This window comes from Leuciscus leuciscus (genome assembly GCF_965113295.1).
Source record: "Leuciscus leuciscus genome assembly, chromosome: 10".
NCBI classification, from domain to species: Eukaryota; Metazoa; Chordata; class Actinopteri; order Cypriniformes; family Leuciscidae; genus Leuciscus; species Leuciscus leuciscus.
In genome coordinates, this window is record NC_138734.1 from 12975516 (window position 1) to 12990449 (window position 14934).

At 38.6% G+C, this 14934-nt stretch overlaps 1 long non-coding RNA gene across 1 annotated transcript in view; it reads left to right on the forward strand.

Moving 5' to 3' along the window:
* Window positions 1–9270, forward strand: part of LOC309508646 — a 192728-nt gene extending 183458 nt beyond the window's left edge. The window contains exons 2-3 of the long non-coding RNA XR_014209637.1: window positions 8753–9170; window positions 9219–9270. This is a non-coding gene — a long non-coding RNA (uncharacterized lncRNA). The remainder of the gene's footprint in view (window positions 1–8752; window positions 9171–9218) is intronic.
* The last annotated feature ends 5664 nt before the right edge of the window (window positions 9271–14934 follow it).

The following is a 14934-nucleotide window of genomic DNA, read 5'->3' on the forward strand; positions in this document are numbered from 1 at the left end:
TGCATAGGACTACAAATATGAAAAAGACCAAGTACAACTGGATCCAACCTGCTTATCCAAGTAAAGTCAGATTTGTGATTGAAGTCTCTTTGTTTGACACAAGGGACACAGGTTCAATATTAACAGTTGTGTTGTGCCATCTAGTGGTCTTTATGTAGAATTACAGCTTAGAGAGGCTGAATAAATATATCACATGCCACTTCAGTTTTCTATTTAATGCAGACAATCCATGTAATTGTTTCAGAGAATATAAAACCTTGTACAAAACCTTATAAAATTGTGTTAGTTTCGTCTCAACGGATCAAATAACATAAATTAGTTGCAATTATTATTTATTATGTGAATGTTGCAGCAAATAAACCCACCTTAACACATTTTTGAGTATAAATTCATTTGAGTATTTTTGAATAAAATAGATTTTCATGCTTGAATGTAAAAAATAATAATAATACATACAGAGACGTTTATAGGATGCATAGGAAGAGGCCCAACTATACAGTACTTACTGGCCAAGTGATGCTGACATTATTAAGGTCAGTGCCACTAACTCAGATTCTGTGTAAAGAACAATTCTTTGTGACTGTATGTTGTTCTCAAGTTGGAAAAGCAATTCAGTTAGTGAATCTTAGTTCCCAGGACATTCACAAGATGGATGAAAATGCTGATGCTGTAAAAGGAGGGCAGACGTGACAACTTAGGACACAATTAAAACACGTTTAATCTTTTGTGGCACAAAAAAAAAAAAAAAAAAAAAAAAAAATCCCTTATAATGTAATCCCTTAATTTACTTTTTTGTTTGGAGTTCTGTTAAACCTGATTTTTTTTTTTGTGACTTTTTGACTTTTTGAAATTTTGTTATAATGGTGTAAAGTATTTGAGTAAATCTAATTAGTTACTGTACCTAAGTATCTTTTTGGCTAATGTAATGAGTATCATAGATATTAGCGACTTTTACTCTGTACTCGACTTTTTAAAATGAGTATGCATTTTTTACTCCAGTACATTTGCGATGTATACATCATTACATTTTGCATGGCACCTAACGTTTTCTGTGGCAGTTTATTTCTGCTACAAAAAAAGCGATATTGTCATCTACAGGCCATTAAAGGTAGGCTACTATATCTTGTGTTTTTTGCCCTTACTCACCCAAACTTGTCAAAAGGGCAACTTTGCGCAAATATGAGTGCATAGGGATACATGGCTGTGGTTCAAGGCTGTGACTATTTAATTTTGACTATTTAATTTTACTTAACGTTATTTTATTTATCCGTCATATTGAAGCAACCTTTTTGCAGGATATTGGTTTACTTGTTATGCCCCTTTTGAGCACTTGAGCTTAACTGAGAGTGCTTGTAGACGTTTAAGTGCAATATTGGAATCCCATGTTTTAATTATGTCTTTACCACCTTTCTCGGCCTTGAAAGTGGTCGTAGCATAGCTCATGGATTTCATAAAAAATATCTTCATTTGTGTTCCGAAGATGAACGAAGGTCTTACAGGTTTGGACCAACATCAGGGTGAGTAATTAATGACATAATTTTCATTTTGGGTTGAACTAACCCTTTAATAAACAGAACTGCATGCGTATTGCGGAAGAACATTGTAGCCGGAGCTACTTCTCTCCGTTTATGTCTATGATGAGTCAGAATATAAACACTTATTATTGGTGTACCATAATGATTCAGGATAAGACAAAAACATTTGGAAAATGGATTCATGATGTACTCGCTTATTATATAAATTTTGCACATTTTGAACACAAAAAATGCTGTGGACTGCAGCTTTGCACTGTTCAATTCAGATACTATAGGGCCCGTTTTCACTGACAGGGCTTAGGTTAAGCCATGATTAGGCTTTAGTTCAATTAGGGCATTTAAGATTTTATAAACGTGCCTTAAAGGTGAACTAAGTAACTTTTTTTACCTTAACTGAACAGCTTCGGAGTCATTGGAATGGTTATATTACTTATTTCGGGTTGAATGGTGGTCGTTTCGCACCCCCCTGGTGCCCGTGAGCGGAAAATACGCACTTGCAACTTTGAGCCGGCGGGCCGCCGGCCGCTGCGTCAGGAAGTCTCGCGTGATATCAGGTCTCGCGATGTAAACAATTGCTTTACGGCCAAAAGAAATCTGCTAAAATGCTGTCATTATTGCGCTCCCTCACGCTGTCCGAACCCGAATGAAGAAGACGTTTTAAAGAACGTCCCGTCTGCTTTGATGTCGTTGATCTATAGCCTCTGGTGTCTGAGAATCACCAACAAGTTTTTACAACAGTGTTGTCAAATATCTATTCCGAAGCTGTGGGGGGAGCTCTAGAGAGAAACCTGCGAGCAAAAAGCGAGAATACAGCGAAGAAATCCCGAAGCTACTGAGTGCTGCTTCAAAAAATAAAAAAACATTTCAGGTGTGCATCTTGAGACAAAACAATGGAAAGTTGCTTTCAGTTCAAACAGCTCAAACATGCATTTTAGTCTGGGACTAGCTTAAGTCTTGTCTGTGAAACCAGGGTAAGACTTTTACTTTTACTTTACTTACTTTTACTTTTACTACTATTAGAATTAGTGACTTGCAACTTGTAATGGAGTAATCTTCGCTGTAAGGTATCTGTACTTTTACTCAAGTATGGTTTTCAGGTACTCTCTACACCTTTTTTTTTTTTTTATCCTTGATTGGGGGCTGTATCAGTGCTATTAGGGTTGTCACGACACTGGAATTTCTAACTTTGATACGATACCTTGAAACATATTGATATTCGATACCATTTTCGATACCATTGGGACAACTGCTCCCATAATTCCCAGAATCTCATAATTCTTTGATTTTTGGGGTAATTTTATTGCAATAACTTACACACAGCACAGGGAGGCTTTATTTGAAACTTTGAAAGTAAATCGTCAGTAAATAAAAAAGAACAACTAAACAAATGGCAAATGATAGCACAAGTAAATACAACAGAAGAGACAAATGAAATAAACATGATTTAAAGTTAGTATTCACGTAAGAAATACTACAACAATTAAAGTAATCAAATGTAAAATAACACTGGATAGTCTTCATTGTAAAAATTAAATACAGATTAATGCTTGCAATTAAAGTTACACTTATTCAGTTATTCAGTCAAGTGATTTTCTATGTGGTGTGTCAATGTGTTGACGTAATTTCCACTGGAACAGTAAGACAAGGTGGGACATATCGAACAGCTCCTCCCCTTTTATTAAATAGCCAATAGTGTTTTGTTTATACCACAGCTTGGCCAGAGCTGTTGAGCTTGGTAAAGCCGCAGTTTCCTCCTAATCTCTAACAGTTTCTCCTCCTAATCTCCTCCATATCGCTTAAAAATATAGCATTCTGTGCAGAATTCAAATGGGTCCGATATATGATCCGCTCTGTGCTATCATGTCTCTGGACCGGAGCTTGTGTGCGTGCTGCGGCAGTTTGCATGACACTAATGTGTAACCAGATCTCATTCTCCCCAATGGAAAGCGTATTTACACTGTCTGAATCGTTCCCTATATAGTGCACTATGTGCCAGCGTCTATTTATAATGTAGGGGATGGGACACTGTAGATTCTAGACAGCATTTAATCGGACAGAAAATCTGATGAGAAGCTGAAGTGCAGAGTGATGCCATCAAAATCATTGATCCATATTGGCAGAAGTGAGAAACTGTAAGTTTTGAATGCTTAATATATTGTTAGGGAATTTACAGTTAAAGACCAAATGACCAGATATGACTCATTACCACATCTCCGCATTACCACATCTCCATAGTCTGTATGGCTGCCACCAGGAACCTTAGTTAGGTACCAAGAATACTTACACACACACAGACACACAGCTTCTTCAAGGTTGGATTTGGTCAGACTCTAACTATCAACAGGAGAATCTTCCCAAAACATCCAGATAACATGTTCTTTCTCTCAATGAGAGGACACTTTAATCTAACACAGTAATGTAACAACTTTAACTAAGAAATGGTCACTTGATCTATTGGTTCCAATGACCCTTGACCTATAGTCATCATGGTTAACTAGAGGAACAGATATATATTTTAGCATGTAGAAGACCTTTCTCAAACAAAACGAGTCCATATTTCATTTCTGGAAGCCAGGCTAAATGAGCAAGCACTGTTGCTGCATTCCTGACATGGGCCAGACCCTTCAGTCACCTCTCAGATATTTAATACAGACATTAGAGAATACATGAAAAGAACATTTTTAGTAATCACACTACTTCTATAACAAAGTAAAATATCATAAGCCTAGAGAAGTCATTCAACTCATGTGGAAAGAAAAATATTGATTACCTTGATTATAATCACTCATTAGATATACATTAAAGCAGCAGTGGATTTCAGAATCCACCCCCTTCAATATCTACAAAACATTTTTTGTCATTGTTTTGTAGCACACTACCTTATAGCTTTCCTGTAGCTCAGTGGTAAGAGCATTGCGTTAACAACGCAAGGTTGTGGGTTCGATCCCAGGGGATTGCACATACCTATGTATAAATGTATAGGATAACGCAATGTAAGTCGCTTTGGATAAAAGCGTCTGCCAAATGCATAAATGTAAATGTTATAGACAGGCTTGGGAGGGTTACTTTAAAAATGTATTCCTTTACAGTTACAAATTACTTAAAAAAAAAAGTATTCAGTAACGTAATCCATGTACCACAACATGAAAGTAATGTAATCTGATTACTTTTGGATTACTTCAAGGTCACATATATAAAGTCAAGCAAGCAGAAATATTATATATATATAAAAAAATATATATATTAAAAAACTTTTATTTATTAAGAATTTGGTCCAGTGTCAAATATTTGCAAAATATAAACTATTTAAGAAAATGTCATATAGCTGTAAGTAACTATGTTGTAGCTAAATGCTCAGTTAATATGAAACCAGAATTTACACAACAGAAATGTTAATTTTTTTTTCCTCAAGCAAATATAATAAAAACAGAATTTGTACACAACAAATATTTCTTCAACAGGAAAATAGAGAATGCAAATATTTGTTTTTTCTCAAGCAAATATAATAAGAACAGAATTTTTAGACAATGGAAATGTTTCTTCAACAGGAAAATAGAGAATACCATTTTTTTTTTTTTTTTTAGCAAATATAATACACAAAATATAATCTAAGAAAATGCCTTACAGCAGTAACTATGTTTAAAATTATGTTTAGAATTTTTACACAACATCAAACAACTAGAAGTATAGGATTCAAAATTACTGCAAAGTTTAATCCTGTTAAATATTGCAGTTAGTCTTTTAGCAGCATTTGGCATACGTAATGAAAGACAGAATGTGCATTCAAACTGTTCATTCAGTTTGGGCAAAACCTTCTGTTGTAACGAAGAAGGACTTGCTCCACGTGGTCATCGGACATTCTGCTTTGAGATAATGTAAGTACATTTCCCCCATAACTAATAAACGTTCAACGGGAGCACTAGAAGGCAATGTGGTCTTGTACTTCATGAAGAGCTGCTTGACCAAGGGATAAACATTTTGAGATTTCATGTTTTTTTCAGGATCATCAAGGAATCTCCGAATCTCTTCCTCTGCTGTGCCTTTACCCACACTTTTTGCCTTTTCGAATGCAAAAAACTCCTCATCTGATTCATCAGTCTCAGGGCTAATGCTCATGTCAGCTGCAGAAGGAGCAGTGAATTCCAAAGATGTTGCCTCCTCAACCAGTGCTTTTTTCTTCTCTCTTCTCTGGAGAAAGCCAACACAAACTAAATTTCGGCATTGTGGTTGTTGCCATTTTTGCTTCATGGCTGCTAAGCATGGCGTCAAAGCGATTTTCAAGTGCTTCGAGGACTGCAGTGATAAGACACATGGCAGTTTGTCAAAAAGTTTTGATTTGAGGCTTAGGATTGTAGGAATGAGAAATCCAAGGTAGCATCTTTTCTCCCCCTGTGGTAGATCAATGGAATGGGAAAGGGGTTGTAACACATCCACATACTCTCTCAGAAAAGTCACCTCATGTGGGTGCAGTTTGGTAACTCCAAGCTTTCCACAAATGTCAGTCAGCTGATCCTCACTGAGACCGGTCAGTTTGGAAATGGCATCATACTCTGAATTCCATCAAGTAACACATGGAACAGTAAGTCTCATGTTCGTAACATCTTGCACAGCTTCTGCACTCACTGTTGACCGGTGTGCCTTGTTCCATATAGAAGCACATTTTCCCATTGCACTTCGGTAAACTTTCTGAAAAGAGCCTTTTGATGCTGCTTTATCCACCTCATTAGTGGCAATCAGATTTAATGTGTGTGTGCAGCACACCTTTGAGGAGGAAGAAAAAAATGCTCTTCATCTCCCTGCATTTCAAGAACTGCATCCATGTCTGGAAATCGTATTCCATCATTCAGGTCATCTGCAGCTACGTCCTTAGATGTTTCAAATTCTCGCAAAGCTTTTACAAAGTTACTGCCATTAACGGTGACAGTAGCCCTCCCTTTGTGTTGTAGTTTGTACACCCTTTAATTTGTGCACAGGCCAATGCAGCAGACCTTCTCTCCAGAGTGTTTTCTTCAATCCAGTGGCATGTCATGCCTAAGAAACTCCTGTTATGTGCAGTCCACAAGTCTGCTGTTGTGCAGACATTTGATACATTCACAAGTGTTTCTGTCAGGCTATTTTTCAGTAAAGCAAACTCCTTCTCGATGTTCTGGAAAAGCGTCTTTCTGCACATCACAGTTTTCCCTCCACAAGTTTTTAAATGAAGGCTGCTCAACCAATGAGAATGGCTTAACATCATCAATTACAAAGTCAAGAATTAGTTTGTTAATTGTACTCTGAGCTGTCCTTTGTCCAAATTCCAGCTTTGCCTGTTTGCATGGAGGATGCAAGGTCCCTAGCCCAGGATCAGATGTGCTAGGTTGTGTAGTCATCTCAGGCCAGCTAGCTTCTTTGGCCAAATGATGTGGATGCTTCCTCTGAAAAACAAAATGAATTTTAAAAAAGTAGTTGTAGGCTTTTTAATTTTATGCTTGTGCTTAAGGATTTTAAAGAAAGAGAAGGGAGGGGGGTAAATGTAAATAAATTACATTTTTAAATGTATTTTTAATCCTTTCTTCCCAATTGCTGCAAGTTTTTAAATGTTCCAATCTTTTGAATGGCTCTCAACAATACAAATATTTTAAAAAATCAGATAAATTCTCTATTGCAATGTTATTATCGTTGTTGTTGTTATCCTTAGAGCTTAAAAATATAAAAGTGACATCAGATCAAAACCAAACTGAACAAGCTTCAAAAATTCCTGTTCATGTTTGTTTTGCTTTAATTTTAATGTTTAGCATGTTGGTTAGTTAAAACTATTAAAACTAAGCAATCATGTCTCATTTCCACAAATTGTTAACACACAGCCCTGAATATATATTAGGGCTATACAGACATCTAGTGGCTACAGTATGGCATTACAGATTATTTTGTTAACATGTACAAGGAAAAAATAAAAACACAACATTTAAAAATTCCACACAATCTGCATATTAGTTTATTTCAAAATAGGCCTAGGCCTACATGTTGACTAATGCCGTGATCTTTCTTAATTTGCCTGACTGAACTTGGGGCGTTGGCAGCGGGAGTTCCCCTACGTTAACTAGACAGCGAACATCCAAGTGAGAAGAGATTAAAAAGGACATTTTGGGTAAGTTACTAAAAAAGCTTCTCTCCTCAACTTCTACAGATTCCAGCATCGCTAGAAAACTTACAGCGGCGATCATACACTGAATTTTAAAGCAGTAACGTTAGGCCTAATAAACACTACATTTTAGCTAACATGATTTCTGTGCTAGTCTTAACTGCAAATGCTTCTTTAGGTTGGACGTCGAGTCCTTTCATAAAGAAAGTGTTTTCGTTGCTGGAAGGCACAGTTTGCACTGTACAACCATGTTGTTTGCATTTTTTTTTTCTTTGAAAACAAATTAGCAGCGGAATTTCCATGAACTGAAAGCGTTTTAATCCGCGGGCAGCATCGTTTCTACTAGCACTAGCAGCAGTGCTGCGTCTGAGGAGATTGTAGACAGCTGTTATTTGCGCATGCACCAGCAGGTGGCACACGTGAGTCATTACTGGCAACAGAACCAGAACTGTATAATCATGCAGGGCTATAGTGTTATTGTGCCAAAATATTGATTTATTTAGTTTTAAATCAAACCATTGTAATCCTGAAAGTATTCCCCCTTTTTTCAAAATGTAACTATAATCTGATTACTATGTTTTCTGACATAAACGTTATTTTCAGAAACGAAAACTGAAATGACTAAAACTATTGAAATAAAATAATAATTAGCAAAAATAAATAATCGTTTTCATAAATAATAAGCTCTTTACTTTGGAAAATCTGACCTGTGGCTGTTTAGGGAAATGCCTGTATATGGCGCTTCACGCTCGTGAAGTTCTTGAGGCGATTAACGCTGTCCTGTGACGCGCTCAATGAAGGACCATAGCATCGGACACATCGCTAGTCTTAAACTACCCTGGTAATCCAGAGTTCTCGCTAGAGCACAAGTTGAATTTGCTCAGCGAGTTACTCTGGTGTCGAGTAATGATGCTCATTAAATATGCCCCTCTATCTTAGCTGCACCAATCACATCGGGTTATCTGATATAGGCGGGCCAGATTCGCGCTAAACAGATGATGACAGCGCTGCAACTTCAAAGTCATTAGTAAACATTGCAAGATTGCTATGGATGAACACCATTTGTTTGAAACGGCTTTGGCCGCTACAATGAAAGATTTAGACTTTTTCTCTAAAAGAGGAACAGAAGACGGCGCTCGAATCGTTCCTTTGCAAGAAGGGCATTTTTGCAGTTTTGCCCATAGCTATACATAATAAAGTATATCTATGGTTTTGCCGACCGGATACGGTAAGAGTCTAATCTACCAGTTATGCTGGGTACACACCAAAAGATAATCGGGCTGATTTTGGGCCGATTTCCCCCCTTCCGACAATCCTAGCTATGTCCCGATTATCTTAATGGTTCAACAGATTATCTTATCAGATTTTCCCTTGGTGTGAGGTGTGTTAAGAGTGTCCGAACCTGCTCGGAAGAACGTCGGAGCCGCCCGATCGCGAATCATAAAAATATTCAACATGTTTAATATTTACGATCAGAAATCCTGATATGTGGGGCGAACCCCGAGGACAAACGCGTGCACATTCTGGAGATTATCACGTGAAAGAAAACAATATCCAATCAGAAGACGGAAGCATAATAAACGCAGTCACGGCGCAGCACAAAGTGAAATTGATCCAAACACTATCATCACAATTTTTTTCGGCATGCTTATTCTGAAGTCTCGCGAGATTTTGCGAGATTTCCTGTGTTCACAGTCAAGACCAAGGGGGTAATCTCTTTCAGAAAAAACTGAAGCTTCCCCGGGGGCCGCCATTGATTAGCAGACCATCACCTGCTGTTAGCATGCCATTGATTCCCATTCATTTTGGCGTCACTTTGACAGCGAATAACTTTACATCTGAGGCGTTTAAAGACTCCATTTGTCCATTATTTATTTCTAAAGAAACCCGAAAATGTACAAAATGCTCCATTACCTTGTATCTTACGTCATGGCCCCGTAGAAGCAGTTTTTGTAAAAAATAGGCTAACGATTGCGTCATAACCACGCGACTCTCTGTCGCACAGTAGATAAATTACCGTATGGACAGGAGGAGAAGCTCGCGGGCAATCGGGGGGGACGTGGAGGCAAAATGACAAAATAATTAATCAGAATACTTAGCAAAAGTTGCTCCTGCTCCTAGCTCATGGACACCTCCTACTCACGCTCTCTGTCTCTGCAAGTTTCGAAAGGGAATGATTCAGATTTCTCTTGGCACAGCTACTAGAAGACAGACAGGTTGCTCACGTCACATCTACGTCGTCAAGCTCAGTTTGAGTCTGCGCAGTACGCTTGGTTATCAGGAAGTGAGTGCTTTTAATTTACTTCACTTTTCTCCATTAAATCCAATGGGGTTGCTGTGTCCATTTCGTTTAGTGTCTATGGTCAAGACTCTGGTTGAAAATCTGCACGCCACTCACTATAGGAGCAAAATTGTTACATTTAGGATTTTTTTGTCCTCATGTTTGTGGTCTATCACATTTTGAAAGACTTATAAGATGTAAAACATCTTTTGGTGTGTACCCAGCATTAGCTCTGCTGGTAGCTAAGTGATAACTTGTTGTGATTGGTCGTAGTGTTATCCAATTGTGTGCAGTGAGATTTTCAAATGCATGCTTGGTGCCGCCCCTCGAGCTGGACGATTTTCATTAGTCGACGCCAGACCATTAATCTTTTAGATTTAGGTCTGGAATGGATTTCCAGGCTAGTCGTAAGCGGCTGTTCATAAAGGATGTGTCTGTGGCAGTGGAATGGGAAATAACACAAGGTAATGAGACGCAGGTTGGACTTCTTTTAACTTGAGCGAAGCGTTTTTAGAATGCCGTTTCATTTGCGTGACGCAGGTGCAACAGCAAAACAAGTCTGTCAAGCACAAAAAAACTATAATGTTCTAACTGTATGTTTGAGATGTCATGCTTTCATGAAGGTTGACAGGCTGAAATGCACTTAAAGTGCTGTTATTATCTTTGACATGTCCCCACAATGTAGTGAATACCAGGACACACAAGCGCGCATACACAAACAGACGCACACACACACACACACTCTGGTCCACTATCTTTGTGGGGACTCTCCATAGACGTAATGGTTTTCATACTAGTGTACAAACTGTATATTCTGTCTCCTTGCACTAACCCGACCCATCGCACACACCTTTCTGCATTTTTACATTTTCAAAAAACCTCATTCTGTATGATTTATAAGCTTGTGTTTAGGTCCCCACAGTGACACGAGTTCCCATGAGTCTGTGTGCATTCAGGTTTAAGTCCCCACCAGGATAGATAAACATGTACACACTCACACACTGCATAGATACTTCATTATTTAATCACACTGGCTTCACAGCACACCTGCACACCCGCAACCCCGTTCCGAAATCCTAGACCTAACACTATTCAACTGGAAAGGTGGGTGTGTGTCAATTTGCCGTCAAAGTATATTTCAGAATGGAGATAAAGGTTATATTAGGATCATGATTTTTACAGTAGTTTAACAGCACAATGTGAGTGTTTTAGCACTGTTTGCTTTCTGAATCTGATCTGATCGTATGGACCCGGAAAGCAGTGACACGTGATGTCAGATTTTATAAGCGGATACCTGGGAAAAGCTATCCATTAGAATTCCTGTTCATCTGAAGGGCAGTTGCTTCCCTGGCACAGGATCAACTGGAATCTATCTTTCCTCATGGCATGGGCAACAAATAACCTGAAGAAATAGAATGTTGAATCAAACAATGTAGCATTCACTGTAGCTGTCACACAACAGAAGGGAACAGACAGGTAAGTGGATTAATAGATGTTTATTTCAGCAGAGGGTGGAACGATAGCGGGAACCAGGCAACGGCGAGTCTATGACAGCAGGAAATATCAGATGGTGACTTAGCTGAATGTTAATGAAGGTTTGTCTCTTTGCAGATGGTGGAAGATAGTCGAAGGTTGACAAGCTGGATCTGGACGGAGGATGACGGAAGACAGCAGACGGGAAGTAGCTTTCTCAGGTGAGTATGACTGGAAAGTTTTGCAGGTAGGTAGTCTGTGCGTCTTAGAGTTAATGACGAGACCAGATAATGATGTGAGGTGCAACGTCTCAGTTCGCCTACTTTTACTACGCCCTAAAAGTATGCGGGTCTTTCATGCAGAGAACTCTCCTCATATTAATGCATAACGACGCATTTAAAAGTTAATGGCCAAACGGTTCTTTATAAAAGTCCACATTGTTATTGCAGATGAAATATAACACGGATAACATTAAATAAATATTTTTCTATCAGGTTCTAAACCTCTCATCGTCAGTCACGGATATCTGCTTTGTAGTTTAACACTTTTTCACTCGTGTTTGTAGTTCCTCCTCCAAAGAGCAATGGATTGTGGGCAACATTAGCCTTTAGAGTGTGCACGGATCCACACCTCGAAAATCCACCGGAAATATTAGACCATCCGGACACTTCTAGCATACCCTTTTCAACATACTATGCTTTGGTACACACTTATTTTAATCTCACACACTGTTTAGAATGGATAGTTATTGAGATGCAGGGATGGTGATGACGGTAGATATAGGGTGTGTTGATGAGGGAGTGGAGGTGCAGTAAATCAGTATTCGGGTGATTGGGAACGAGTGGGCGGATCGTGGCGATCTGGTGATGATTGGTGTTGTGATGGTGTGGCTGACTCTTTGACAGTAGCACAGTGTAGCATATTATAGCTTGAAATGTGTCGCTGTATAATGCATAGTTTCACATAATTTATTTTGTATATACTATATAAAAATAGTAGGCCTAATAAAAAAAAGTGTGCAAAACATGACCTTTGTTGCAACAAAACCTTTTGGGGTTATTGTACATAATGGCCAAAAGTTTGCAAGGAACCTGAGCTTTGTGCTTCTTGATACCGTAGAACATCCTGTTTAAAACTAGCAAACAGCAACATATTCAATATTCTGTCTGAGGTTGTTTTGATGGCATGTAACAAAAAAAAAAAGATATTGTACTAGAAAAAAGTAGGGCAGAACTTATTCTGAAGTTCTGGAATGTATCCTTCAGATACAGTTTGGATAGTGAAACATTATGTAGGCAGTTATGTACACCAAATTGGAGCCAAAATTAATGCAAATTATCATTATTATTATTATTCTTTTTTTGTGCACTAATGATTCAATCTGGATTTCTTGTTGACTTTAAGGATATAGAGTAGCCACATATGTAACCACATTGTGTTGAATATCATAGATATGTTGAATGAAAGACAAGATAGTCAAGAAGTCTGGTTGTGATGTGCTGGAAAACCCAACCTTTTTATTTTTCTACATTTTTGTGACTACAGAAATGCTGAAACATTTTAACACTGAAAAAAGCATGGTGACATCATTACTTGCATCTTTTTTTCTGATTTTTTTTTCTTGCTTAGCAAACACAGAAGATGATATTGCACGGCATATAGAGAACAGTAGCTAACAGTAAAGAAGAAGAAGAAAAAAAAAATCAATTTGAAAGATCGGAAATGAAAATTAAAAGCATGACGCATTACTACCTGAGAGTAATACCTACTGCATTCCTCCACTGAAACAAACACAACATACAGAGAAAACAGGCAGAGAAAGAGAAGAAAAAGAAAAGTGTAAAAAACAGAACCAGCTTGATACAAGATGCACTGTTCGAAATGGAAACAAGCGCTACTTTTTGCGAAAGAAAATGTCAGCAAGTTTATTTTTCAGTTTATCAAAACCTTCCTCCTTCTTTATAATAATCATCGCTGGAAGTAGTCCCTCTTGGACCTACAAAAAATAAATATAAAAAAAATGAAAAACATGATTTTGTTTTCCAGCTGATTGTCTTAGGCGCTCAGTATTATACGGCACACAGAGCCAAGCCTTCTATCAAATAGGAACTCCTTTTCCACGACAACCAACTGGGATAGGAATTAATGATTAGAGCAATCCCAACATTCACATACATCGAGCTATCTAAGCTAGACACTACATTAGAGGAGTGGGTCGGGACGGAGCGTAGGGTTTGGAAAGAGAAGGGGTGAGTATTCTGTGACGCTGTGGGCAAACACTTCTGAGTCTTTGACTGTGTTGTGGGCAGAGAGGATCTTGACTCACAGTTGGGCTTGATTTATGCCACTCTTTGCTGTTTTAAAAAAAATCTTAAACGCTGCAGCTGGATCATCTATCCGATATCCCTTATGCGACATAGGAAACCAATGGCCAGCAAACCCAATACAACAAATAAAACAATTCTGATTGTACAGCATAGTGAGACGAAAAGCACTGCTATCACAGGCGTTCTCTTCAGTCCTGCTAATATAAAGGACATCGTTCTGCATCATTCTTTTCATGATGTTTCCAAGTGGTGTCTTCAATCCTAAGCAGACACACGTGTACAAAATCATGTCTGAACCACTAGCAGACTCAAACAGAAATGGAAACTGCTGAAATAACAATACTGGCTCAACCAATACTGTGATTTTTGAGGTGGGACAATCTGTCTGATTCTGGGGGTCCCAGTTGGGCTGGTTAGTTTACCAATATGCAGGCACATTTGTCTATATAAAAGTAGTCATGTATTCTGACAAAACAAATATTTTGCCAACATAATAGTACTATTAATGGCATAATTGCATAATAGCTATATTTCGCCAATAACCAATTTTTGGGGGTATCACAACAATCAGCCAACTGCCGCTAAGTTGAATGCGGACCGTTCTCTCCCAGAATTCCTTAGGCGTTAATCCAAACAATGGAAGACGGGAAGAGTGTTTGAAAACAATTCGGCAGATCTGTTTGGTGCCACTAGTGGAGCAGAAATTACGTCACCTTCAACATACAACATTAGACACACACTTTCGCCCTCCCCATACATGCACACACCAATTCCTGTTTTCTTTGCAGATTTATTAGACTTTGCTCATTGTCAGTACACACTTTCGAACCAGAATTGACATATCAGATGGATCTAGGCAGCAGTGCCACGTCAATTAAAAATCAACCCAGCGACGTGACCCCGTCCCCGGCAGACCCGCTGCCCCACCCACGCTCCACCCTCTCAGTGTCCGACACAGCAAAGCGGGCAGGACTTGTAGCCCTCCGTCCCAAAAGCCACAGATTGTACTGTTTAGCAGTATATGCCCCCAATAAGTTGAACTAAGCTTGTCTACATTGTCCCACTATATGCCCTCTACTGGTTCATACCCGTGCAGACAGCAAATAACCTCACAGACGCCAGTGCTTATGCAAAAATTACACTACTTTCTTTCGTCCCACCCACCCCCCACATCCCCCCTCCCACTTTTTGGTTTGG